This window comes from Callithrix jacchus, chromosome 4 (assembly GCF_049354715.1).
Source record: "Callithrix jacchus isolate 240 chromosome 4, calJac240_pri, whole genome shotgun sequence".
Lineage (NCBI taxonomy): Eukaryota > Metazoa > Chordata > Mammalia > Primates > Cebidae > Callithrix > Callithrix jacchus.
The window spans coordinates 123,739,644-123,746,018 of record NC_133505.1 but is presented as its reverse complement, the minus strand read 5'-3'; positions in this window follow the sequence as shown (position 1 = coordinate 123,746,018).

Here is a 6,375-nt window from a genome sequence, read left to right as displayed (position 1 = left end):
TCAAAACTCAAAGCCCACATCCAGAGATGGGCATCATCTCCACTTAATTCTTATTGCTCTTCTACTGTCAGGATTCTTCAGGGATTCAAAGACATAGTGTTCAATAATCCTGTCAACACGGTGGTCATCATGATTAGAATGAACAAGTGAAGTCTAGTTTGTCACCCATGTTAAACTGATTTGGTTAGGATTAACTTTTCAGAGTTCCAGAGGTCAGGGAACAATAGCCTGATTAGTTAAATGGATTGACTTAATGATATGTTTCTAGGTAAATAAGAAAGCCCCAATTCAAGCTGGTGGGGACAATTTTAGTTCCCCAAAAACAAAAGCTTAGCATACTAACCAAGTCCTACTCAGTCTTAGATCTCTGTTTTAGTAACTCCTTTGAAATGTGGGCAGTAGATCTCATGTATTCTGAGAACTACCTAATACAACGTAAATTAAATAAAATTAATAACGAAACCAGGACTTGTGTGGGATGTGAGACTTATTTTTGAATCTTCTGAGAGTATGATTGGGACAGGTAACTTTGCCTAGCACATGAATAATTTCACTTTTTTTGCTAGGCCCAGACCACAGATGAAATTGTGCCATATGTGGAACAAACACCTAAGCAATATATAACACCTTCCTTGGCTCTGCCCATTTTATTGAACCCAATATGTCAAAAATATCATTAAATATGTAATCAATATTAATGATTGAGGTAGCTTACACTTACAAGATGTCACATGTGACTAGTGGCTACCATACTGGACAGTGAAGCTGTAGAAGGTTAAAAATTGAAGAGAAAGATTAGAATTTAGTCATAAGAAGAGAAAAACAGATGAGCCAGTGACTCTAGGAATCTAAACCTATTATTAAATATTTGTTGAAGAAGTGTTACTATTACAATGGATAAATTGTATTACAATGGCATAAAATATTGCCATTATCCCTGAAAGCTTTATTCAAATTCCAAAACGGAGAGGTGTCTATCTATAGCAACCCTTAGTATGCAATTTCCTATAGTTGAGGGATTGTTTCTCCTCTGTGTTTGATTACTGGTTTTGGTTTTTATTTTTTGTGGTAGTAGGGGTTATTCTAAACTTTGAAGTGATAGTTATATATAAAATAAATTCCCTCCTTAAAAGGGGCAGGACGTAGTCCAGCCTCCTAATATGAAAAGAATACTAATGACTCATTTAAAACATTACCTGGCTAACGGCAGTTTAATGTTAAGGTTAAGGTTATCAACTTTATGGTCACATAAACTTAGGTTTTATTTCCAATTCTGCTACCTCCTATCTATGTGTACCTACGAAACTTTTAAAATCTCTTTATGCCTCACTTTTCCCAACTATTTAAATAGCTCATATGGTTTGGCTGTGTCTCCATCCAAATCTCATTTTGAATTCCCATGTTCTGTGGGAGACACCTGGTGGGAGGTAATTGAATCATGGGGGCAGGTCTTCCCAATACTGTTCTTATGATAGCACACAAGTCTCATGAGATCTGATGGTTTTAAAAAGGGGGAGTTGGGCCAGGCGCGGTGGCTCAAGCCTGTAATCCCAGCACTTTGGGGGCCGAGGCGGGTGGATCACGAGGTCAAGAGATCGAGACCATCCTGGTCAACATGGTGAAACCCCGTCTCTACTAAAAATACAAAAAATTAGCTGGGCATGGTGGCGCGTGCCTGTAATCCCAGCTACTCAGGAGGCTGAGGCAGGAGAATTGCCTGAACCCAGGAGGTGGAGGTTGCGGTGAGCCGAGATCGCGCCATTGCACTCCAGCCTGGGTATCAATAAACTCCATCTCAAAAAAAAAAAAAGGGGGGTGGGGGGGAGTTGTTCTGCCGAAATTCTCTTTTTGCCTGCTGTCATTCATGTAAGATGTGACTTGGTCTTCCTTGCCTTCCACCATGATTGTGAGGCCTCCCCAGCCATTTGGAACTGTAAGTCTATTAAAACTCCTTTTCTTCCCAGTTTCAGGGACGTCTTTATCAGCAACGTGAAAACGGACTAATACAATAGCATATCTTCAAAATTCCTTCTGCAGACTCTCTTTTTCTTTACAATGACCTTTCAAATAGGAATCCTGAAAGAAGCCCCCAAAGCAGTTTACTTCCCACTCACTAGGCAGGCAATGCGCACACAAGTCTGCTTCCTTAATGAATCTGCAGCTCTGCACTGAGGACACAGTCTCCTATTAATGTTCTGATGCCTGTGGTTTGCACTAACCTGCTTTTGAAGCCCAGTCTTTGAGAGTAAAGTAAATATTGTATTGTTATAAATTAGAGGGGTTTTGCAACCATTTTACATTGTGAAATTTCTTTGTATTAAAGGGTACAATTGAAAACTTTGTCTGAAATATATGTTGCAATATTTGCAAATGCAGACTAGCTGATTGAAGAAAGAAATGCAAATTTTTGCTAAGTCTGAAGTCGTGGTTTCCGACTGCTTCATCCTCTATGAGTTTAAATGGTACTTCTAGCATAGAAGAACTAAAATGAGACACTTTATGTTTACTTGTGATCTTTAAGTGGTCAAAGTGCTCTCGTTGAAAGCATGTAAGAAATACTGATAAACTTATTTATTAAATATAAATAGCTAGAAAAGTTTGTGTAGATGTTTTTAATTTGTGAGCAGATAACCTTGTTAACTTAGGAAAGACTAATTCATGGTTTTAATTAAAATCATAAATTTAATATCTCACTAACAATAAAATTGTGCAAGGTATAAATAATGTTATTATATTTAAAATAACAGCCTGTAAATGTAGCCCTCTATCCCTACAAGCCTGTCCTTTTTTCTCTTTCATACTTTTCACTATGTAATTACCGAATACATGTTTTACTTGCTTATATCTGCCCTGTCCTCCCCCAGCCCTACCCACATGAGGACAGCAATTTTTATCTGTTTAGTTCACTGTTGACTTCACAGTGCCTTGTACAGTCTTTGACAAATAGCCAGCACTAAATAACTGTTGAATCTTTATGCGACACATCATTATGACTAATTTACCCTCTAACTTGAACAACATGAACTTCTAAAATTTTTAAACATATGAGGTAATTTATTGGGAATTTCCCATGTGTTGGGTACCAAAATTTTGAGGTTATTACCTCCATTTACAGATGAGAAAATTGAGGCAGACAGATCTTAAGTAATTCCTGAGGTCACTTGGTTTATATGTGGTTACATCAGGGTTGGACATTGACTAATATGGAAGTCCATGGCAAAACTACTGTATTATTTCTAGGAGATGGTATCAGATTAAATAAGCAGAAGGCCACTTGCCTGAGGCTATCTTCATTCTTTAATTTTTAATGTAATAAACTGCAATATAACTTAGTACTTAAGTAAATAAACAATTTAGGATCATACTTTTGTAACAGCTAAACTTCAGCCAATCACAGGCTGGCAACTGATTGGACTCATCATACCATGCCTAAATAAGGTAACTGTTGAGCTGTAGCCAATCAGATGATTTATATACTTTCTTCAGTGTTCATCCTATAAAAAGGTCATTGCTCATCCTGCTGGGTGGAACTCTCTGAACCTCTCCTGGTTCTGAGTGCTGCCTGATTCATGAATCATTCTTTGCTCAAATAAACTCTGTTAAATTTAATTTGCCTTAAGTTTTGTTTCTTTAAATTGTTAAAAGGTGAGGGCTTTAGTGTTACAGACCTGATGTAGTGGATAAGAGAAAGAAAGTGCATCAAAATTTCTAACAACATGTTCTACCACCTGATAAACTCTCCATACCTGTTAAAGTTCAAGAACCATTTCTTGATTTCTCAAGAAGCTCACTTTAACACTGCAATAATTTTTGAAGCAAAGAAACCTGAAAGATTCTTATTCTTGTCCCTAGATGAACCTTAAGGTAACTTAGAAGGATAGTTTCTTTAGTCTGAAGATGGTTATTATAGTTGATTTTGTGCTCAGAGTAATTAGTTATAAGTGACTAACAACCATAAATGATGTAATTAGTAGGGTTTTCTTTTTTTCTTTTTCTTTTTATTGGTTTCTCAGTATCCGTTTAAAAGCCAGTGTTGGAGTTTTCCCTATATTACTTATAGCTTAATAATTACAGTGGTGATAGTAACCTTCTTAAAGTGTGTGATGTCATTAAAAGACAAAAGTCTTAAGGCTTAAATTCTGACCAGTGGCAGCATTGAGAGCCCAAACCTGGGGACAGATGAATTACCTACTGGGGGTGTCACTTGAGAGAAGCCGGGACCATGGGTGCTGGAAATCAGAGGAATAGACAAAAGGTTTTATGAAATTTGTATAAACAAACCTCTAAAGATGATACTGGAAGTAATGAAACTAGTGCTCTTATTGTCGCCTTTGTCTTGCAGAAAATATGTAAACTAGGGAAACATGTAAAGACATAAAAGTTTTATTTTTTAGACCACTCAGAGAAAAATATTTTGGTATATTTCTGTCAAGTTTTTCTATTTTATTTTACACAGTTGAGATCATTATCATAAAAAGTATATAATTTTATATACAGTCATGCATCACTTAATGATGAAGCACATTCTAAGAAATGCATTGTTAGGCAATTTTGTGTGAATATCATAGTGTGTGCTTTCACAAACTTAGATGTTATAGCCAACTACACACCTAGGCTAGGTGGTATAGCCTATTGCTTCTAGGCCACAGACCTGTATAGCATGTTACTGTATTGGATGACGTAGGCAATTGTAACACAGTGGTAAGTATGTGTGTGTCTAAATGTATTTAAACATAGAAAAGGTCCAGTAATATATGGCATACAAGATAAAAAATGGTACACCTATGCAGGGCACTTATAATGAATGGACCTGCAGGACTGAAAATGGCTCTAGGTAATTCAGTGAGTGAGTGATGAGTGAACATGAAGGCAAAGGATGTTATTGTACACTACTATAGACTATATAAACACTGTATACATCATCTGCACTAAGTTTATAAAACTATTTTTCTTTCTTCAATAATAAAATAAACTTTCTTAAAATTTTGACTCTTTTGTAATAACACAGCATAAAATACACACATTGTATAGCTGTCCAAAAATATTTTCTTTATTTATATCCTTATTCTATTAGCTTTCTTCTAATTTTTTTATTTTAATTTTTTACTTTTAAAACTTTCTTGTTAAAAACTAGAACACAAACACACATTAGCTTAGGATTACACAGGATCAGGATCATCAATATCTCTGTCTTCCCCCTCCAGATCTTGTCCCACTGGAAAGTTTTCAGTGGTAATAACACACATGGAGCTGCCATCTCTTATGATAACAAGGCCTTCTTCTGGAATGCCTTCTGCCTAAGGACCTGACTAAGGTTGTTTTATAGTTAACTTCTTTTTTAATAAGTAGAAGGAACCTACTCTAAAATAATAATAAGAATTATAGTTTAGTAATAAACACATAAACCAGTAACATGGTCCTTTATTGTCATTATCAAGTATTATGTACTCTACATAATTGCATATGTAATACTTTCATACAACTAACAGTGTAGTAGGTTTATCTACCCCAGTATCCCCACAAACACACAAGTAACACTTTGCACTATGATGTTATGACAGCTACAATGTCACTAGGCAATAAGAACTTTTCACCTCCATTACAGTCTTATGGGACCACCCCCCATATATCTGGTCCATCATTGACTGGAACGTCATTAGGTGGTTAATGATTGCATTTCTTTCTACCTAATATCATAGCATTAATTTCCTCAAGTCATTAAAATTTCTTCATGAAACTGATTTTTTCTTAAAACGGGTTTTCACTCTGTCACCCAGGCTGGAGTGCTCACTGCACCCTTCACCTCCTGGCTCAAGTGATCCTCCTACCTCAACATCCCAGAGACTGATTTTTAATCACTATTCAATATACTCATTCAAATAACGAGCACCACTTAAAATCCTGCCTTTTAGAACTTTAAGCTTCTAAAAAAACCTCCAGACTTGAAAGTGGCAGGGAAAAATGCTCTGAATAATAATAACAACAACGACAATGATGAAAACATCCCCTGTGCACTCAGAAGTAAATGTTTGAGGACAATTAAAAAAGCCTAAATTACGCCTTTTACAACGTGATTTTATTTTTCCTCATGTCAGGCAAAAAGCATGCTGTGATTGATCCTATTTTCATATTCAAGCCTCAGGGATGGAATGCAGAGAACAAGAATGTCAAATAACCTACTTATGCATTTCATCAACCAAGTTCTAGCCTAAAATGAAATTTTAATTTAAAAATTATATAGCATTGGCTAAGCATGATGGCTCATGCCTGTAATCCTGGCACTTTGGGAGGCCAAGGCAGGTGGATCACTTGAGGTCAGGAGTTTGAGACCAGCCTGACTAACATGGTGAAATCCTGTCTCTATTAAAAATACAA